Source organism: Equus quagga, chromosome 3 (genome assembly GCF_021613505.1).
Source record: "Equus quagga isolate Etosha38 chromosome 3, UCLA_HA_Equagga_1.0, whole genome shotgun sequence".
NCBI lineage: Eukaryota > Metazoa > Chordata > Mammalia > Perissodactyla > Equidae > Equus > Equus quagga.
Window position 1 is genome coordinate 108,356,935 of NC_060269.1, and position 23,100 is coordinate 108,380,034.

General features: G+C 33.8%; 1 protein-coding gene across 18 annotated transcripts in view; it reads right to left on the reverse strand.

Annotated features, from left to right (window-relative positions):
- The window catches only part of ADGRL3 (adhesion G protein-coupled receptor L3), a 794,963-nt gene that overhangs the window by 538,418 nt on the left and 233,445 nt on the right, over positions 1-23,100 (reverse strand). Inside the window, exon 1 of one of the 18 annotated variants that reach the window (XM_046656105.1) lies at positions 2,716-2,736. The exons of the other annotated variants lie outside the window; for them this stretch is intronic. The gene's annotated coding sequence lies outside the window, so the exon portion shown is untranslated. Of the gene's footprint in view, positions 1-2,715; positions 2,737-23,100 lie in introns of those variants that run through there. 18 annotated transcript variants of the gene reach the window in all.

The window sequence follows — 23,100 nt, forward strand, 5'->3', positions numbered from 1 at the left end:
ACTCACTGAAAACTCTCTCAAAAAATTCCCTAATGGCCTTATTATAATTGTCAAATCCAATGGCCTCTTCATGGTTTTCAATCTACTTAATTTATCTGTAGCACTGATGATCCTCATACCTAATCAGATTCCTTGGCTCCTAAAATTCAATCAGATACAAGGGCTAAAAGGAAGTAATGACAAATAATAAAGAAACCTTAGGTATAACTGAGTCCAACACTTCACTTTACAAATGGGAAATCTATGGCCTAAAGAAGATAAGTTCGCTCAAGGTCATATCTTGAGTCAGACACAAAGCCATGGTTAAAATTTAGAGCTATCTCTCCAAAGACTATCAATACCTTCCTTAATATAGGTCTTTCTTTCTACTTCTCCCAAACCTACATCTCAGGCTTTAATATCTGTGGTAGGCAGCCTTAAAATGAACCTTAACGATTCTTGCCTGCAGGTAGCCACACCCTGTGTAATCCATCCCCTTTGAGGCTAGACTGGACTTACTGACTCACTTCTAACAAAGAGAAAATGACAGAAGTGATAGACTATCACTTCCAAGATTAGATAATAAAAACAGTGTAGCTTCCATCTTAGGCACTCTCTATTTTGTTTGGCTCATTCTGGAGGAATTAAGCTACCATGTCATGATGTAGCACTGTAGAGAGGCCCACATGAGTAAGCTCGCATGTGGCTTCTCCTTCAGTTGAACCATAAGGTGAGACTGCAGCCCTGGCCAACAATTTGACTGTAACCTCATCAGAGACACAGAGCCAGAAGCACTCAGCCAAATAGCACTCAAGCAAAGATAACTAATACAACATCTAATCTTGAGACTACTGTAATAGTTCAAGTATTCTCCACCCCAAAGCATTTTGTATTTTTCTCCTCCTTCATCTTTCCAACATCATCACATGGACCATGTTTTTCTATTCATCAATGTCTCATAAGCAATGTCTTAAACATAATAGCCGACCAAGGATACATTAAAAACACTAAATCTAGTACTCAAAGCCAACCACAATCTACCACTTTGTGCTAACTGGTTTACTGTTTCTCAAATATATCTAGTGATTTCCTTCTACCATTTGTGATCATGACATTTGAGACCTTAGAATAGGAATCAAAATCTTACAAAAATGTTCAGAATTATCGAAAACTCTGTTCAGTAATACCTATATTTACCACTTCTGCAAATCCAATAAATCATTGTTACCTAAATGCTTCTGTAAATCAGATAAGAACTACCCTGTTTTATTGGTTTTTACTGTTAGTTTCAATTACTACTTAAGTGTTTTAATACAGTGCTATGGGATTCCAGATACTTTTAAGATAACTTCCAGATCCCAAAATTGAACATATTCTCTTTCTTAAAGTGAATTCTGCCTCAGAAGGTACTTGGAATCAAGATTTTTCTCCCTAGCCGCTTTCAAAAATCAGTTTTTCTGATTATATGAAAAGAAGACTTTCCTCTCAGCTGTCTTGAATCTTACTATGAATTACTGTCTAAAAGTGTGAAAAACAAAGTAATTAGAAGGAAGAAGTTGACTTTAAATTACCCTTACCTAATCAGTGTATATAATCAATAATGAAAAATAAAGCATCCAGCTGGTAGAAAGCATACCCATTGTTTTAGACTATTGTTTTGTTTTGTTTTAACAAATGAGACACAATGAAATTAATTCTTATTGGGGTATAATCATGATAAAACTATACTCTCTTCTTTTCCTTCCTAGGCATACTTAGTTTGGGCCCTTGGACTTCTCAAACCAATCATGCATAACTATACCCCAAATGAATTCCCAAATGACATATTCTCTTGGCACTTGTATTTTGTTCAATATTCTCACGCTGTAAACTACAAATGTCTTGGAAATGGATAACATTTAGAACTTAGAAGATTCATATGGCCAAACCTATTTATCATTTTTTCTTACCACATCAACCTCAAAAGAGTGACTAAGAATATTCTTCAGGGGATAAAATAGTACTAGGATGACAAAAAAGCAAGTTTTAATATAAAACCGGATTTGAAATGTCTGAGAGCATAGGCTTCAAATGAAATGACAGACTTGAAGTGCACACGTGTGCATACAGACACACACACACACACACAAAGTTGAAACTGCCACACTGACCAAGGCTTCTAAAGAGAAATCTATGGGCTGTGAGAGCTTATAAACAGAGGTGTTTACTCAGGAAAGTCTTCCCGGTACGCAACACCTACTGTGTGCTCAGCTCCATTCAAGACACTTGGCAAAGGTTAATTTGTTTAATCCTCATGCTAATTCTTTAACTTACACACTATTATTATCACATCTTTTACGATGAAGATACTGAGGTACAGAACAATTAAATAATTTCCCAAGAAGACATCACTGTTCACAAGACACACAGTGGCAAAAGAAGAGATTCAAACTAGGCAGGCTGCTTCTAGAGCCTGAACTCTAAATCACAAGGCAATACTGCCCTTCTAAGATCTGAGGGCTGAGTGGAATCACTTAGGCGTGATGGTAGCTGGATCTCCCATTAAGAACAGAGAAAATTCCAATACTCTAACACTCTCTGGAATTAGGACAGAGTTATATGACAAAACCCAACCAAGTAGAACGGACAGTCCAGAACTCTGAGTCTAGCTCAAGGGACACAAAGAAGTAGGAAGAGTTTAATTACAACTTTTTAATATACTTTAGTGACCTGTGTTACTTTTATCTTTCATTTTACCTGAGAAATGGGGAGCTCTGTCCGTACAAAAGGGTGGTGGTGTTGATAGTCAATGACTCAAGTAGAGAAGTTAGGTGCCCTTTTTTCCCTGGTTCAGTCTGCCATTCATTCTCGTTATGCCAGCCACTGTAACAGAGCCTTTATTATAAAGTCCATTAAACAAGAAACAATGACTCCTCACAATTGTGAATAATTATCCTAATCCTATTTCCAGCCTCTATTGCAAGAGTCTCAGTTCTCTCTCCCCACTATTTGCAACCTGCAGATGCATAAGTCACCATTATTTTGGACAAAGGGAAAGAATTTTTAACTCAGTTGAGGTTAGGGTTTTGATAAAGTAAAATCTTATCTAAACTGTAATCGTCCTCTATACAAAAGAATATTTAGGACATCCTGAAAAAGACTTTTAGAGAAAAATGCTTCCTTTGAGGGTGATCTGACACAAGCAGACTTGTTGAAAAAAAAGAGATCCCTCTCTAGCCATCTAGCATTGCTATTCCAGCTGCACCTCATAATGATTCAGCAAAGCCACAAAGTCAGGAAAACACGGCTAAAGCTGAGCTACCAAGTATTTATATGGCTGGCGGTAAAACACAGACACGGTTTCACAAAAAGTTACCTGACTATTGCTTAAGAGATGGTGGCAACTATGTGGGTAGGGGTTCAGGAGAAGGGATGGAAGAAATTACACCAGTGGTAACTGTTTTTCAACAATGAGGTTTTTACTTTGTTTTATTTCCTTTTATGTTTAATTTCTTTGCAGCACCTGTTGCAATATATGCTGGAATGATTTAGAGAGCTGTTAGCCTAAAGTGATTTTTATAACTATAAAGACTACAGGGGAAAGCGTGTTAGAGCCTGGCTATTTATTGATTCTCCAGCACACAAGTAAAAGAAAGCAATGTGTGTATGAATGTGTCAGAATGTAAGTTCACATATGCTAAATTACTTAATCCTAAATTACTGTGCATTATACATTGCATAGAACTATTGTATGTGGACTTTCTACAAAGCAATATTTTATGAGGACAGCAATAGATGTTCAAAGAAAAAAGACAATTTGAAATAGGAGTTTTCCATCAATATTCAATGCAGTCATTTTAAAGTTTCCTCAGGTCATAAATCAATCATCATTAAAAGCTGGAAATATTGAGGCTGGCCAGGTGGTGTACCGGTTAAGTTCACACATGCCACATCGGCAGCCTGGGATTCCCCAGTTCCGATCCCAGGTGCGGACCTAGTAGCACTTATCAAGCCAGGCTGTGGCAGGTGTCCCACATATAGAAGAGAGGAAGATGGGCACAGATGTTAGCTTAAGGCCAATCTTCCTCAGCTAAAAGAGGAGGATTGACAGCGGATATTAGGTAAGGGCTAATGTTTCTCCAAAAAAAAAATCTGGAAATATTTTGAAGCTCATACAGAATGATAATGAAACTGTTAAAATATTTAGAAGAAGGTGAAATATCAAATATTAATGAAAAAATCATTAATGAGGGAAAAAAATCAATGTGATTGTCAGTCAGTTAGTTTGCTAAGAAGGAAACTGAGTTCCACTAAAACCTCTAAATCAGTTTGCTCTAATAAGGAATTACTTAGAAATGTTTCCATCACACCCAATATTTAATAGAAGCACCAAAATTCAAGTGGTTACTATTCTTCAACAATAAGGTTTTAACTTTATTTTACTTTTTGTTCTATTTGGGTTGTTTAAATACTAAACATCTAAAAAAGGAAATCAAATGTCTCAAAAATAAGCATTTCCAAAGATACATTATCAAGTTCTCAGAGCTATAATTTAAGACTCAAATTTTTCATATCCAGACAGCACCATCAAGGCTTGTAAACTAGTTAAAAGAATTATAGATCAACCGCCATATAAAAAGGAAATAAATAAGAGGTATATTTCTGTAAATATGGGAGATAGTTGGTTTTAAAAATGTACTTCATAGTTTTACTTAGGAGACTGACCCACTCATATAAATGTTCAGTATAATTTTTCCCTAAACTTGAATATACTCAGAGAACATTCGCTTGAGTAAAATAAGAGCTTGTAGGTTAACACTGAATATTCCAGAAGGTGCTCATATCTTTTTTTAAATTTAAGGAATATTTGTACTCCTCACCGTGATTATTTCAAGAATCACACAGTTTGTTCTATCAAAGAAGTCAGATCCTCTCTTTACTTTTTACATTACATTTAGGAAGCATATTGAAGTAAGTGATTATTGACTGTTAGAGTTTAGAGGACAAAATGACATCAATCGTGTGTGCTTTAGATAGCACTATAAGAGGTTTTTTGTTTCCAAAGCTCTAGCTTCCTCTTATAAAAGAGGCATTTTGACCAGCTAAATTATTCCAAAGTTTCAAATTCGAGCATTTGCCTCACACTAATTTACTGACTAATGCTTGGTAAATCACATCTAAGGTAACATCCTGTCTTTTCTCCAATCCACCCACCCCAACACACACAGAGAAATACACATTCTCTTCTCTGGATACCTGTGTTCTTCTCCATGTTCCTTTCAATCTATTAGCTGAGATATCATGGCATATTTGCCTTAACCAAGTTCTACTCTATCCTCCCTTTGACAGAGGCCAAAGGTGTGACAAACACATTAGGTAAGTACAACACAATTTTATGCAATGATTACAATATTTTTCCCTAGCATAGATATCAATTCAGTGATTAAAAAGACAGAGAAAAACAGACAGACATGCAGCCACAGTCACGAATAAAAAAGAGAACGTATGTGTGGATTCATAAATATTTTCATTGTTTCAAAAATCAAAAATATACATGAGAGAAAATGAGAATTAATCATCAAAGATTTTTTTAAATAAAAAATGGAAGTTGTTGAAGGAAAGCAAGATCTACAAATGGTAAAATGAAGTGTTAAATCATTAGGAGGTGATTTAGCTCTATTAACACAAACTGTGACAACGACACTACAAATCACTTTTACTCCAGAGTTTTTCAATTTCAAATGAGGTGCCTTTCTTTGCCACATTTTTTAAAGAAGTTATTCCTCAACTACATCAATCTTCATTTCATTTATTTATTCATTTATGTGTCCATACCTGAAATGTAATCAAACTTCTCATTCATTTGTTCATTCATTCAACAGCTATTTATAGAGTAGCAGACACTGGATTTCTTCAGCTAAACATATGTTGAGCACTAGAATTCTTTAAATGTATGGTCCACAATACCATAAAAATAACTTCAAGAATAGAGCATGGAAGTCAAATGTAACAGTAATATTCTCAAGTGCTTCAGGCAGTTATCAAGCTTCACTGATAGGTGAAAGAGATTGGAACAAAACATATCTAAGATAAAATGCTTTTCTCCATTACCATTTTAATGTGCATAGCTCTATTATGGGCATTAGAAATTTAGTACCATCATGTGCTACATAATGACATTTTGGAGCACATATACAATGGTGGTCCCATAAGATTAGTACCACATATTTTAGGCATCTCATAGACTATACCATCTAGGTTTATGTAAGTAGTATAAAGGAGGAAGAAATTTTCCCCTACCCTTCTAGGTTCTTCTAGCTGGTCTAAGAATTAAATTGACATGATACAGATAAACAGGAGAAAAAACAAACAAAACTTAAATTATGTATACGTGGGATAAACCCCGGAAAACGGAGTAACTCAACAAAACGGCCCTCACCTTAAATATTGTCCTCAACTAAAGACAAATAAAGATGTTGGGGGAGAGTCAGGACCTTCACAAGAAAGGGAGGTAATTCACAGGTAGGTGAAATGGAGCAAACACTTGGAAAACAAGTGTTTGGCCACACAAAAACAGAAGTTCGTTCGCACAAGGACGAAATCACCTAACAATGCATTTTTCAGAATGCACTCCTGTCATTAAGCAATGTGTAACTGCACTGCAATTATTTATTTATGTAACTGTTCCTTGTGCTTATCTCTTGTCTTTGAATTCCTCCAGGCCGTGTCTTATTCATTTCTACATGCCCAGGACCTAAACCAAAGATTGGTACAGCAGGTAATTATCACAAGGTTGATGAATAAATCAACTCATACATATAGTTTTAAAAATCTTACTTTTAAAATGTGTGGTTTCTAGTTTTTGCGCAGTGTGCTAAGTGCCTTAAACACATTTTTTTTCATTCAGTCTTTACAACAGTTTTATAATTTAGGTATTGTCATCTACATTTTTTAATGTGGCCACTCAAAATCAAAAAGAGACAAGGAGCTTATCTAAAATCACCAAAGCTGACATTCAAGTTGGGATCTGTTCGATTTTAAATTCATTTTTGAAATTTTTTTTTTAAGATTTTTTAATTTTTTTCCTTTTTATCCCCAAAGTCCCCCAGCACACAGTTGTGTATTTTTAGATGTGGGTCCTCCTAGTTGTGGCATGTGGGACATCGCCTCAGCACAGCTTGATGAGCCGTACCATGTCCGCACCCAGGATCCGAACAGGCAAAACCCTGGGCCACCAAAGCAGAGCGCACAAACTTAACCACTAGGCCACAGGGCCAGCCCCTAAATTCTTAAATAATAAGTTTTCCCAAATTATTATTGGTTTAGTCAAACTTTTATTGGTTTAATAACACAGGAAGACATCATTCATTCAACAAATACTTATTCAGTGACTACTTTCTACCAGGCATTCCAAATTCCAAGTCTGGAGACACAGCAGGGAACAAAGTGGGCAAAGCCTCTGATCTTACAAAACTTACAGTCTCCTGAGGATATTTAATTCTCTAAATAGTACTGAGTCCACTCTTGGCAATTTAATGGCATAAATAAGGCCATGTAAAACACACTCATGCATAATCTGATTTATGCTCCCTGTTCCACCAACAAGACCAACTATAATTTCTACAATGGAATTATCTAGTGGACATTTTATTCCTGACACCCATGTCAAATACTAATGACACAAAATGTTTAGGGCTTTTTTAAAACTACCTTTCAAATAAGAAAATAATATGGCAAGTTGAAATACATTTTACAGTCATTTTAGAGGTGACAAACTTCTCAAGGCTTTGTTTTCTGACACTAGTTAATGGATGAGATAATCTAGAAATAAAATTGAAAGTGATCAGTTAGTGGAAATTATTTTAAATGTTATTTTCAACATTAAAATCTTTTCAAGTTTCACATTAAAAATAAGTTGGTTTATTTTTATTGTCTTGTGATGATATAACAAAAATATGTATCCCATATAAAATTTATGTATATTATTTTACCATTCAAGAGGCAGCCTAAGAATCCAAAACAAAGTACAGTTTTATTTTCCACAAGCATGTTGGACAAACTTACCAGTAGAAAAAACAAATTTTGGCAAAATCATTTGGCAGTTAGAAATAATATTCAAGTAATTATTGGATGTTTCTGAACATTAATTTTAAAATTACAAGAAATATAGGTAAAAAGTTTAATATTTTTCTTTCAATAAAGTACAATATAAATTCATCTAGATTATTTATGTAATTGAAAACCAAATGTCCCTCCAATTATATTTCAATTATATTTAAACATAATTCTATGTGTTGTGCTAGAGCTGAGAAATCTGTTTATGACAAAAATGTGGCTATTTATAGGTTGTATTTAGATTATTTCAAAACTTCTCAAAATTATTTCATAAAATCTTTCCCATCTTCCTCTGGAATGCTATATTAACTTATAATTGGAAAAATATTTAACATTACATGAAATATATTTGAAGTCTTGGCAAATTCCTGTATTTTTTAATTTGCACATGTATATGTTAATAAAGTAAATATATTTACAGATACTTTATTGATATACAAAATACTTTAAAATGTAGCATTAACTAAGCTTTTTTATTATCTACTTGAGGCTTCTAAAATAATAATAATAATTTAAAATTTATTTAAATGTATTTTTCCAAAGCATACACTGACATCAGGATCCCACTGTTGAGGATCAGTTGACCACAACAATTTATAAAGGACATTTCTGAAGGATACCCCAAAGCCTTATGGTTCAGCTTGAGCTTCAGAAGATATGGATGTCAGAGGAATAGTTGTATTGCTCTGTAGACTAATATGCCTATTGTACTGCCTGAAGCATTCACCAATTATGTATACCATAAATATAAACTGATTGCCTGCATTAGAGAAGGTAGAAAGTACAGAACATATTTATATGCTTCAACCGTGATAAATTTTCTAGGAAACATATAATTAATAAATGCTCTATCTAAAAAAGCAACTTTAAATCAAGTGCTCAAGAAAGAAGAATACCTTCCATATCAGTTACATGCAATGCATATTCCTGGTCCTAATATTAAAATATGTATTATATAATATAGACTTGAATAATTTCAGTATTAATTATGTTATTTTAAAGTAATAGAAATATATTTTAAATGCTCTGATTTTAGAATTTTAGTTAAAATGTTTTCTAAAAGTCTAAACTAAATGCAAAAAGCACTAGAGAGATTTCTAGAGTAAATGGATGTTCTAAAATATAAACAGTGCAAACAAAAGGTTAAATTTAAAAAATTAAATTTAAGAAACGAAAATATAAAAATATCTTGGCAGAGAGAGTAAACCTGATTTAGCATGTCCCAACTAACAACTTTGCATATTTATTTTCCCAGGACAGGCATTAATGACTCCTTATTTAAGTTTCAACCACTTGCTATTTGTCCATGCACTCCTTATCGTAACATGCTAAATTTAAGAATAAATTATAAGACTTGTTTTGAAAACACAACTTTGTTCCAATGCAATTGATGTGTTTGGGAAACTAAGCAAAATGCAACTTTTGCATTTGCTTATGTGAGATTTTGTAGTCAAGAAACACTAAGTCATGGGTCTGAAAATGTATGCAAAGCCGGCAGATGGTCTGTTTTTGTAAATAAAGCTTTACTGGAAGACAGCCATGCCCATTCTTTTATGTATTGTCTATGATTGCTTTCATGCTTCAAAGGTGGAGCTGAGTCATGGGAACAGACCATCTCTGGCCCTTTAAGAAAATGGCTGCACTCAGCTGAACTAAGCTACAGAGGAATATCCAACGTGCACAAACATACTTTCAAATGTCTACTAGTGACTTCAGTTTACTGTGTATGTTATGAGTCATGCCCATCCACATCTGTGTTGGAACTTGCCATCTGATTTCAGATAACCCTCATACCCACTCCTTCCTTATAATAACTCACAAGCTGACACCCACTTCCACAACAAAGCTGAAGTGTTTTTCAAGGTAAAGCACCATATTTATTGCATTTATTATGTTCCTATCATTTTTCTTTTTAAAGTGCCACTGATGAAGTTCTTGAGAGTTCTGCCCCTAAACTAGGATGGCCATATTAAAGTTAAAAGTGCAGGATGCAGGAGGACAGCCTGGTGGCGTAATGGTTAAGTTCACACACTCTGCTCTGGCAGCCCAGGATTCACCAGTTTGGACCCTGGGCAAGGACCTATGCACCACTTATCGAGTCACACTGTGGCAGGCATCCCACATATAAAATAGAAGAAGATGGGCACAGCTGTTAGCTCAGGGACAATTTTCCTCAGCCCAAAGAGAAGGATTGGCAACAGATGTTAGCTCAGGGCTAATCTTCCTCAAAAAAATGCAGGATGCTAAGTGAAATTTTAATTTCAGATGAACATCATACACTTTTTTAGTATAAGTATGTCCTGAGTATGACAGATCATTATTTACAAACTTTCCCTCTCCCCTTGAACTATACCGAGGAACATGGAAAATTAAGAGGGGCTATGTCTGCTCCTTTTGTCATTTCCTTTCTACATTCACTTTACTTTAAAATTATTTTACCTTTGGAAGAATATTAGCTCCATAACTGAGGCTTACATTTTTGTATCAAACACCCAGGAGGTAGGAAAAAGCAAACATCTGAGCAGTGGGCCAGTGAAACAGCTCTGATTAGGCCCAAATGTGATTAATCTTTACTCTCTTTGGTGTACAAATTGGGCTATTTTAGCTTTGGCTCTATCTTATGCCAAGAGGCAGGTACTGTACAACCATTATACTTGCTGAACAATGGCTTTTTATCCTGGCTAACACCGTGACACCTGGCTAGGCTGATTGGCTCATTATACTCGGCCAAGTCTAAAACAACACTCTCTACATAACTTTATATCTTCTCTTTCTCGTTTTTTATTTTTCTAAAATATTCGACTCTATTACTTCCCCTGTTAAGTGACATTTAAGGAATTGCTTACCAAAGGACAATAACACTAACAAGTCATCATATCCTTTGCTAATTATGCTTTAGTACATAACATGTTTTTCTACTGATTCAGTGAAAGAGACCAAACCAAGCCCGAAGCATCCAGAAGACTACTGCCCAGTCTCCTCTATTTTGGAGCTACTGCCTCCACACTAATACTTCCTTTTCCCTTCAGAGGCCCCCTTTTCTCAAACTCTCACTTCTTGTTATCCACCTTACTTAGGAAATAATGTGATAAACGTCTTTACCTAAAGCTCTGCTAGGGCTCAAGTCATTATTCTTCCCAGGAACATCTGCATTTTAACAAAAGGCAAGAATTGATCTTATTGGAGATTTCACTCATCAGCAAAGTAAGCAGTTAGTGGATGCTGGGGCTTTCTGGCACCCTTGAAATCACAATATGTAGACAATGTGTAGAAAACAATTTACTATACGTATTTTTAAGTTCAGCCCAAATTGGAAACACACGATGATATCATAGTTCTTCCTGTCTCCATTTATGCATTCAATAGAGACAGACAGGTTCCTAAAAGGGTTATTAAAACGAAAGGTCGAGTATAAATTTTATAACAAAAAGCTCTTTAATTACATGTATAAATATTATATTTTTAGTATATTTGCACAGTTAATAATACATGCTTATGCATTTATGATGTTTCTGTTTGATTTTTTAATTACTATTTTTTTTTTAATTAGATAAAGGCAGCCTCTCCGAGCAGATGAATAACAGAAAATAAAGTATGCACTTGTGAGCTGACTCACACGAACTAAGAGACATGGAGCTGGAACTGGTTGAACACTTGAGGTAAATCACTGATCCAGCTTGGGTCTTATTTGTTACATTACAGAGTTTATGTAGATCTATTCAATAGGGTGACTACTAAGATCTGTGCTGGTGAATTAGAAAGAAGAAATGATTTAGTTCTTAACGATTTTTTTAAACATTACAGGTTCTTAAGTGCCTAAAAATTTAGTGCTGATGAATGAGAATGGATTTAAAATTTAAGATTAAATTTGTGTCCTTAATATTTAATGTGACAAATTTATAAAGATAATTCATATATAGCAGTATGTGAGCTGAATAAGATAAACTAAAATTCATTTTTAATGGTGATATAAAATTCAACTATTCAGTTTAGTAAATGCATATTTATTAATAGCCTACATATAAGGCTCTCTATCTTATCTCCCTCTGCATTTTTCAATAAATGACATATTATTATTATTTATTTATTTATTTTGTGAGACTGATTGGCCCTAAGCTAACACCTGTTGCCAGTCTTCCTCTTTTTGCTTGAGGAAGATGGTCCCTGAGCCAACATCCATGCCTACCTTCCTCTACTTTGTATGTGGAATGCCACCACAGCATGGCTTGATGAGGAGTGTCTAGGTTCATGCCCGGGATCCAAACCTGTGAACCCTGCGCCGCCAAAGCAGAGCACACGAACTTAACCACTATGCCACCAAGCCGGCCCCAACATATTATTTTATTTCTAATGCATTGTTTATTTCTGTCCCTCTAGCTAAAATATACATTCCAGGAGAGCACAGATTTTTTTTTTACTGCCATATATAAACCAAGGGCATAAAAAAGTATTTAATCAGATATCATTAAACATTTGTTAACCAAATAATAAATGAATGGAAATATAAAGACAGTTTAAAATGCAATCACTGGATAAAAATATTTCTCCTTTGACTACACATTTTGAAAATTTGAATATATGTATTTTTCCCCCTCTAAATATTTAATAGAATGTAAAGAAAATAATCTACTCTTTATATCTTGGTGTTGTGTTTAATATTCAACAGAACTCCTAAAAAAAATATTACCATCAGTTATATTATAAAACATCCACATCTTTGAACAAATACCTTACTGATGATTTGGTGATATATTAATTGTATTAAATCCTTTAAAAGAAAATGTGATAAATAGGAACTGGAAAAATAAAGGGAATTGAACTTCTGAGATATTAGTTTCATGCAAACCACATTGCAATTTCACTATTTGAAAAAATAAAATATCTAGAGAACATCTAGGATAACAGGGTTCCAAAAAGGAAATAAATAAATGCCTTATAGTTTAAAATATATTTCCTATATAATTTAAAATTAATATTGGTCAGAAATATGTAACCTAAAAAATTGGGTTGGATAATTTTATGAAGTAAATTCAGTTCCCTGGCAAAAAAGCATTATATTTTCTTATTTTATTTTATTTATTTTATTTTATTTTTTAGATTGGCACCTGAGCTAACAACTGTTGCCAATCTTTTTTTTTTTTTCCTGCTTTATCTCCTGAAACCCCCCCGTACATAGCTGTATATCTTAGTTGCAGGTCCTTCTAGTTGTGGGATGTGGGACGCCGCCTCAACGTGGCCTGGTGAACAGCGCCATGTCCACGCCCAGGATCCGAACCCTGGGCCGCCGCAGCGGAGCTCGAGAACTTAACCACTCGGCCACGGAGCCAGCCCCTATTTTCTTATTTTAAGTTAGAATAAATTAGTATCCAAGATCAAAGTTCAGGAAGTTACCTATTTCTATTCCTATTATTTTCCCAAATTTGTTTCTCCTAAGACAAATCACTATTTGGAAGTAGACAAGAAAATTATTAGATCATGTTCATATGTTAAAATAGTTTTATAAATCATCTATCTAGTACATATTTCATATATAAACAACCATCACTGAAGGAAATATTTCTAGTCCTAAAATTATATTAATTTTTCTGACCAATTATTAACAAACATTTTATTTATCATTTATTTAGAAACCTCCTTGAAAATCAAGCATCAAAGTAACTCACTTAGCTCAGATTTTTAAAATTAGGAAAAAGTGAATTATTATAGGTGAAGTAAAGATATTCAACAATTGTTTCATCATATATTTTATTAATTAATACTCTAATATTTATATCTCTGGATATATCTAGTTATTTATATTCACTTCCCAAGAAACAAATACAAATCAAATAGCAGTAGTCCAAATCGTAGTGCAAAGTACACTATCTATTATGACAAAAAGAAGAATATTATCATATGCAATCTATTTTTAGATAGTTACTATGCACAAACATATTAACTCATTGACAAAGCATCCTGACAAACTTGTGGCAAAAAGGCATTTCAGGATGCCTGAAGACCTCCGAAAATACTGACTTCTACATTTGCAAGAGGTATTAAAAAATCAATGGCTTTTTATTTACTTTTGGAGATTAGAACTCCAGGCCAAAAATCTGTGTGTGTGTGTGTGTGTGTGTGTGCGTATATACACACAAAATTTTATACAGAAACTCAAGTCTTCAAGAATAGCTAAGAAATTTCAGCCTTGTGCAATCCAATTATTTTGTAAGTCAGTAAAATAAGAGATGTTAAATGACATTCCTAAAATTCATGCATATAGTAGCAGAACTTAAAAGCGAACACATGAATCTTAATTGCCAATTCAGGTCTCATTCTCAAATAACATACTGAATCTGATCAGTCACAAAGAACGAGAAACAAGTCAGAAGGGATTAAAAATGTAAATTAAAGCCCTATTAATTTGATTAAATTCCCATTATTCAACAGTATGTAATTTGCATTTTAACAGAGGTTTTCAAACCAAGCTACTGCAGAACATGACTGCTACATGATTTCAGCTGAGTGTTCTGCTATCAAAACTGTATTCAGAGAAAAGAATAAGCTAATGGATAGAATTTTCTGAATTTTAAATTTCTCTTTAATTATTTCTTAATGTATGAGATGGTGAGTTAATGAAAATTATGCTTTTAATTACTTGATGTTTAATAATCAACTTCCCATACTTTTCTAAAGTAAGCGCTATGACTACTAGGTGCTAACCCATAAATATTTGAGAGTGACTAAATAAAACTTGGTGAAATAACTTTTTTAAGTACTAAATAAGTCTACTTTACATCTGGAAAAAATTATTATTAAGTTGGGCAATTATATATTTTCACACTGTGTTTTAATAAAGAAAGATTGGCTTTTTAAAAACAATGGGAACGGCCACCAAATCACACTCTGAAAAATAATTAAGGGCAAGGAGAGTACCTCATGATATATTAATTTAAGTAAATGACACAAACCGTACCTGTATTCTGGTCCATAAAAACTATGTATCATAAAAAAAATAAGTTCATATTTTTTCAGGACCACAAAGAAGTAAATCAAAATATGAATAAATGATAATCATTGGTAGAAAAAGATGAAAAAAATTAGAAATCAAGTTTTATAACTCCCTAAATTTTACCATATAATAATAAAATTTGCATGACTAAATTTTAAACAATAAACGGAAAGTCATTTCTCACCTTCTCCTTCTGATAACTTCTTAGGCATATTTCGAGACCCACCTCAATACATCTCATTTCAAAACTCTTATTTACCTCTTCTAGACTCAAAAGTATCCTGAAATAGTTTTATCTGAGCCACATACCATTTTGTTTGTTTTTAACTTGTTGCCAAAAGCCCAGGAGCTGTGTTTTACTTTTATGCTTGCTCTGCCTGAGTTACACAGCAAGGGCAGGCAGCAGGTATAGGATGAAGGCTCGTTAAATAGCTAAGTCCATGAGCACCTTTAGGGTTTGTTTCATAATACTTTCTTCAAATATCTGGTTTGTTTTATTAGTAAATATATATTCCCAACAGACAATTTAGTAAAGATCAAGTGAATGAAACAGATATAACTCTTAGTACCTATGTGAAATTGTTTTTTTGTTGAATAACTAAACTTGTATCTCTACATTGTTATTGATCAAAGGTGCTTTACGTCTACTTCTCAAGTAATAGGTTTATTCAATTTCAAATATCTCAATGATACAAAAGAATATGTTTTGTTAAGTAAAGCAGAACTATTATCCAGAAATATTTCTTAATTTAAAATCAAGTATTGAATAGAATGGAGTGGAATGGAATAGAATACAGAATAGCATAGAGTACAGTAGAAGAGAAAAAAATACAGTAGACTAGAATAGCAAAGTTGAATAGTTCTGGATTATTAATAAGAATGCTATTATCCTTATAAATATTTGTTTAATTGCTTACTTCCATTCAAATGTAAATTCCAAGACAACAATGTTTTCTGTGTGTTTTGTTCACACCTACAATCTCAGGGCCTGACACATGGTTGATGCTCAGTAAATTTGTTGAATAAATTACTTAGAATATTGTAGCTTCAGCATCCAGCTTCAAGATACAGCTGTATTCTCACCATAGTTTAATTTTTTTCTAGTGATAAGTGTCCTCATCTATAACCCGTGTCACAGGAAAACATTTCAACTTTGAAAATATCCCCAAGTTATGATTAATTTTGCTTTGCACTTTTAATAATACTGCTTTGATGTCTTTCCCACTGCTTTGTCCACTCCTCCAGCCTTCACGTGATCTTCTTTCTGCTTCAAGAATCATCATTACCTAGGAAATAACCTTTTTGAAGTGTTTCAAATCTAAACAGTTGCTTCCCTCCCCCTTAAACTAAAAACTTAGTTCAAGATTATAAAGTGGTTTTCTTAAGAGTTTTTGTTTTTATTTTGGTTTTGGTTTTGCTTTAACAAACAGGTAAATATATTACCAGCCACATAATGAAATTTCCCATCTTTAATCTGTAATATCATTGTTACTGAGGAAGGATTTCCAACGTGAAAGGCATTCACGCCTTCCTGGTAGAGTGAGCTCTCGACAAGAGAAATTCCAAAGACAGATGCTTCTCTCCCATGTAGATGAAGGAAAAAAAATCTTACATTCTATCCAATCATATATGTGTATAATTGTCTAGTCTGTGATAAAAAAAATGTATTTGTATTTGGCTATCAGTCTACATAGACAAAAGACTAGAGACTATATGTATGCGTATAAATATATATATATATATATACACGCACACGTGTATGCAAACAAAAAGCTACCACTTGTTCAGCCAAATTCATTCTGACCATATGCAAAGTAAAATATTCTAAATCTCAGAAAAGCTCATTGTTGTAACGTATGATTTATTCATATTAACTATCCAGGGTTATAAATCAAGCTCTTCACACTCCAGCACACCATAATAACACATCCTTCCTTTCACCCAAAAAAAACCCATCCTATTTCATACATTCTCATTGTTTTAAAAATAAATCTGTATTTTGAAGTAAATTTAAACATCAAAATAACTGTCTCATGTTAAAAGTTATCTAAATAAACTAAAAGAACAAAGGTAGGAATGAAAAACAGCTCAAGCAAAAAAAAGAAAAAAGAAAAATATCAGTGACCAAAAGCACGTACTTTTCCTCAAGATATATTTTTTCTTTCAATGAAACCAGTATTCTGAAAGGAGATGTACAGATTTTCTTAACTTCTTTTCCAAGACCACCAAGTTGAGGTGAACCTTAGCCACAGGACTTGTTTAATTAAAACCTCATGCTATTCAGAGCCGCAGGAAGAACTGTAATTCAAGGACAGGCAACCAGGCTAGCAGAAGCTTTCCTTTCTGCCAAGCACTCTGCTGAGCACTTTCCATATGGCAACTCATTTAACATTCACAACAACCTTACAAAGTAAAGACTCTTAGTATCCCTCATCTGTATGTAAACAGACTGAGGAACAGAGAATATAAGTGACTTGGGCAAGGTCACTCAACAAGTAGCTGGCAGAGCCAGGATTTGAAACCTGACTGGTCCACATCCACTCTCTTCACCACTACACTTTACTTCTCCATTATACACGTTTCTTAAAAATTATATTAGTTCAAACTTTGTGTTGTCATGCATATTCAGCTCCTTTTCAAGAATATCTTATTTTCATTGTTCTTCACAGTAAATCGATACTTGAAATTAATATGTCTAGGCATGGTTTTAGGTCTTTTCATGTCCAAGTACTTTTTTCCCCAGAAAAATTTAGCAATAATGGGTTTTACACCATCATAAGCTTTAAAGCATTTTAAGGTCTACATGTCAGCTGCTTTTCCAAACTGATCTAGAGCCAGCCCTGATGACCTGGTGGTTAAAGTTCAGTGCTCACCACTTCAGCAGCCTGGGTTTGCTTCTAAGTGGTGGAACCAAGCCACCCATCTGTCAGTTGCCATTCTGTGGTGGCAGTTCACATAGAAGAACTACAAGGACTTACATCTAGGATATACAACCATGCACTGGGGCTTTGGGGAGAAAAAAGAGGAAGATTAGCAACAGATGTTAGTTTAGGTTGAATCTTCCCCTGCAAAAAAAGAAGATCTATAAATTGCAAAGGAGAAAGCTATTACTATCTTGAAGAGCAATTTCGAATCCTGGAAGTAACTTTCCGAAGCACTCTTTATTAATGTCAAATCATAAAACTGTTGATTAAAATAGTCTATTAAAAATTGTGAGCATTAATAACTTTGTATTCCGAATCAAAATATTAGCTAGCGTGATGTTGTGTATATAAAATTAAGGATAAGTGACAGCTCAGACAAAACGTAGTATAAAATGTGTTGCTTTGTTTTTAGGTGAAGCTATGGAAAATAGCAGGCCATTAGAAAGTCATAGCAAACTTGACAGTTGCCCCCCTGCCCACAGCACTGCCTACGGGCTGCATTCACAGCTGGCACTGGGTGTGCATAGAGAGTCTGTGTGGAAAGAAATCACTTATATATGATCCTCAACACAAGTCCGTTTATTTATGTTTTAGGTTATCAATTTTAAAATACATTAACGTTATCTACATTTTCTATTTTGCTATTTTATTAGAAATGATCATTCAAAGAGAGAAAGGAGCCTATGTCTTTATCTAGCCTTAAACTCCTAACCACACTGAGAGAAGAAAAAAATATCCAAAATGATAATAATACTGTAATCATGAATATTTGCTTTATGTCTAGCAACATTTCTACCTTGCAAGTGGGGAACAGAGGAAGAAAGAATTAAAGATAAAAATTTACAAATAAACATCATTTATAAGGATTTAAAGTAAAATATATGTGGTACATATTTGCCAATAGGAGACTCAAAATCATTTATCAAGATTTTATAATATAAATGATGTGTATAAATAAATATTAGCTCCTAAATCTCAAAGAATTTCAAGGAAAGTTTATTTCAACAAGCCACATTAATAAATTAATAAACAAACAAATACAAATCTAATTTACAGATTAAAGAGTGAAATGATTGAATTTCAGCTGGTCTTGAAGGTTTAGGAAGCATGTGCTTTTTGTTTATAAGTTCTTATCACTTAATTTAAATCTTTAAATTTATCATTTAAAATTTGGCTTGCATAACAAATTCACATCTAAAACAATATAGATTATCATGTAGGTAATCAATGTAGGAGCAACGAGTTGTGTATATAGATATTACCATAGTCGTGTGTGTGATAAAGGTTAACCTTATACTATTACTAAATCACACACTCATTAAGCTTAAAATTAATCAAAATAATGAAAATTGTCATTGCTCATTTTAAAAAATCTATTAAGCTAACGGAGTGAGAGCCTACAACGTGCTCAGTATAGGGAAAATAATATTCAAATTGCAGAAACTGATTTGGTATAACTTTTAAAGGTGAGAAAAATTACGATAAATATGAAAATAAAAATACATATTATATGAAACCAGAAGTTTTCATGTACAACAGTCACTACTTATGTATTTGCAGAAATAAACCTTACATTTTGTTTTAATCTTTCCTTTATGAGTTCTACATAAGATTCTAATTTCTCACCAATAACTAATTTTATAGTAATTTCTACCAAGGTCATCTATGCAATTTATTCTTATCTACCACTAAAAATACAGCAATGGCCCTAAAGAATATTACTAGAGGAAAGAATAAGAATATGAAAAAAGACAAGAAAGCTGAGGCAAGAAAATAATTAAAAAACAATAATAGTATTAATGGGTAATATCTTTCACCATATGAATAGAACCAAGAAAAGTCATTGGTATTAAAAGATGGAATGGAAAAGTTTTCTTTAAAAGAAAAAAAAAAAATATATATATATATATATATATATATATATCTTCATTGTTTTGCTACCTCTTTATAAAAATCCTGACCAGTATTCAATATATGGTCAGCCCTGGTGGTCTAGTGGTTAAGATTTGGGGTTCTCACTACCACAGCCTGGGTTGTCCCCCAGTCAGAGAACCATACCACCCGTCTGTCGGTTGTCATTGTGTAGCAGCTGCAGGTTGCTGTGATGCTGAAAGCTATGCCACCAGTATTTCAGATACCAGCAGAGTCACCTTTGGTGGACAGGTTTCAGCAGAGCCTCCAGACTAAGACAGACTGGGAAGAAGGAACTGACTACTCGCTTTGGAAAAAACTGGCTATAAAAACTATATGAATAGCAGTGGAGCATTGTCTGATACAGCACCGGAAGGTGAGAGGATGGGGCAAAGAGACTGGGCAGGGTTCTGCTCTGCTGTACACAAGGTCACTAGGGGTTGGAATCAAGCCCACAGCACTAACAAATTCAGTATGACAGGAATTATTTCTCTATGATAAATCCAAAAATTATATCACATTATCAACTTGATTTATCTGTATTTTTAGTTCTGCCAACTTTACATTTCAAATTTTTGCTTTTTGGCTACCTCTTAATCAAACTCTGTTAACATAAAATGGATCTTTGCTTACATAAGTCAAATAGCTTTCAATAATCTCTTATTTACAATTAAGTGAAACAGCTAGGAATCAGGAAGATACAAGCTTGTTTTGGAATCATAGGCATCGTAGTTTCAAAGGTGATATCATATATGTCCATCAACCACATGGAAAACAGGGAACATTCTTAGCAAATGTGAAGTTCATGGAATCTAAAACAAGTGAAATATAAATGGAGATACCAAACAATTCACTCAATTTCTAAACACAAGCTACCTGGATCACCCATACTAATTCAATTAAAATGAACAACTGAACAACCATAGCAATTTGAAAGCAATTCAGGAAAATATATATGTATATGTATATATAAAAATATCTTTATTATGTATACACTACATATATTTCTTTACACACACAATATGTGTGTGCAGATACTTGTGCAACTTTTAGATAATATTATTCCTAGTGCTACTACCTATTATAATGTTTTTTAAATGAATTAAGGAAGTTAGGGAGGCTAACAGAAGTTCCTCAATATGGTAGAATTAAAATTATGTCTTTGTATAAGAAATGGACAATAATTATAAATTATAAATTGATGTACACCTGTGAGTTCAACTCAATTTTCAATTATCTGCACAAGCATGAGGTACTAGGTAGAACCAACATGGCTTTGTAAAGTACAAATACTTTCAAAACAACTTATTTTTTTCCTGTGGCAAACTTAGAGGCAATGTAGATAAGGAGAAAGCAATATATTTAATCTGTGGACCTCAGTGATTGTTTGGATTTTAACCGATAACACTATTCATTACAAACCAAAATGATAATTTTGTGACTAAATAGGCCAATATCTAGCTATCTAAAAGGGATTTGTCAGTTACACAACAATTTTAGATAGTCCATGTCAATAGTTACCGCCAGGAATCAATCCAAAGGATGCAAAAAATAAACATATTTGTAAACTTTATGAATAATTAATTTGAGAATATGATAATCAAGTAGACCTCTGTCCTACATTATTGAGATTGCTTCCTAAATAGGGGTCCTTCCACCAGTCTCATCCTCTACCAATCCATCTTCCATATCACTTTTCTATCTATAATATATTCCTGACATGCTACCAACCCCTTAAATCCTTTAAAACTTCATACTGCCTAAAAAATAAAGTTCAATATCTTTAGACTAATATTAGAAACACTTCACAACCTACCCACATCTTAACTGAACTTACTCAGAATGTTGTTGCTTTGCTGTTTCCACATCTTTCACTGCTGACCTAGTCTCCTCTCTTCCCAATCACTCTATGATACTTCCGAACTACAAGAGCACTTATGGTCTTTATCATTTAATTATAATTTAGTATATAACTTCTAATAAGGTAATCTATGCGTGTCTCTCTGTTTGAGTTCCTGGAAAATTAATATGAAACTTATGGTGAATATTTCCTAAGCAGTCTACACAATAAAATTTAAAAACTCAGGAAAATAATAATAATAAATCTTCCATAAATTGCCAAGCTATTTTATACACTGGCATTTTTGTTCCAGGCATTTGTGAAAAAAGTGCTGTCTCGCTTGCCTATTCCATTAACTAAAGAAGGTACATCATGAGATTTCACGACACAAATGCTCCAAATCTCAAAATGGATTGTGGACATATCATATTCATTATAGTTAGTTATACCGACAATTTTAGTGAGAAGGATGAAAATACAGGATTAGACTTACATGTTTTATGCCTTAAAACACTGTTAATGGATTACAAGAAGCTAAGGATGATTTGAAACACCAAGCAAGGTACATTTAAAAGATTCTCAAACATTACCACCACGAGTTCAACAAAGAACAATAGTTTGTCTTCCTGTTCCAGGAATGAACAAAAACTGAGACAATATCCACAAGATTTGGAATACTATCATAAATGTGACTAGTGTTCTAGGTCAGATTCTCTTGGAAGCAGACACTTGGTCCGAGACATTTTTGCAGGACTACTTGGGAACAACACTCAAGAGGGAGAGAGGGAAGCAGAGCTGAGCAGAGGGCAAGGTTAAACTGTGGTAAGGGTAAAAACAGAGGCTCAGCCTATTCTCAGGAAGACTGAAAGGCAAGATGGCCATTGAGTGTAGTCTGTGCAATGAGGCAATGGAGAGGGTCTGGGTACCCTAGTATTGACCACTCACTCCAGGAAGACTTCCCTAGGACAGAGACCTAACTCTGAGCAGAGAGTGTCAGCCCAAAGCAGCCACACTCCAGGCAACTGAGGGAAGCAGTGCTGAAGAGGAGGAATCAGGACAATGTATACAACATCATCACAACAAGTGATTTCTTTTGTGTAGGGAGAAGTCAAGGGCTTTTAAAATAAAGTAATGCAAAATCAGAAGTCAGTATATATTAACCTTAGTCTACTGTAGTAAAATCCTTTAGCTGGTCTGCTTCTTACTATTACTTCCTGTGACTTTTGGAAAACCAACCTCTGTTCTTGTTCCACTAAGATCACAAATGATTAAAGGGGACTGGTGGCCAGTTGAAGTGGTTTGCAGAATATGTCCAGATTAGGCTACGTGTTGGTCTACTCCAAATATATAAACTTACATATACA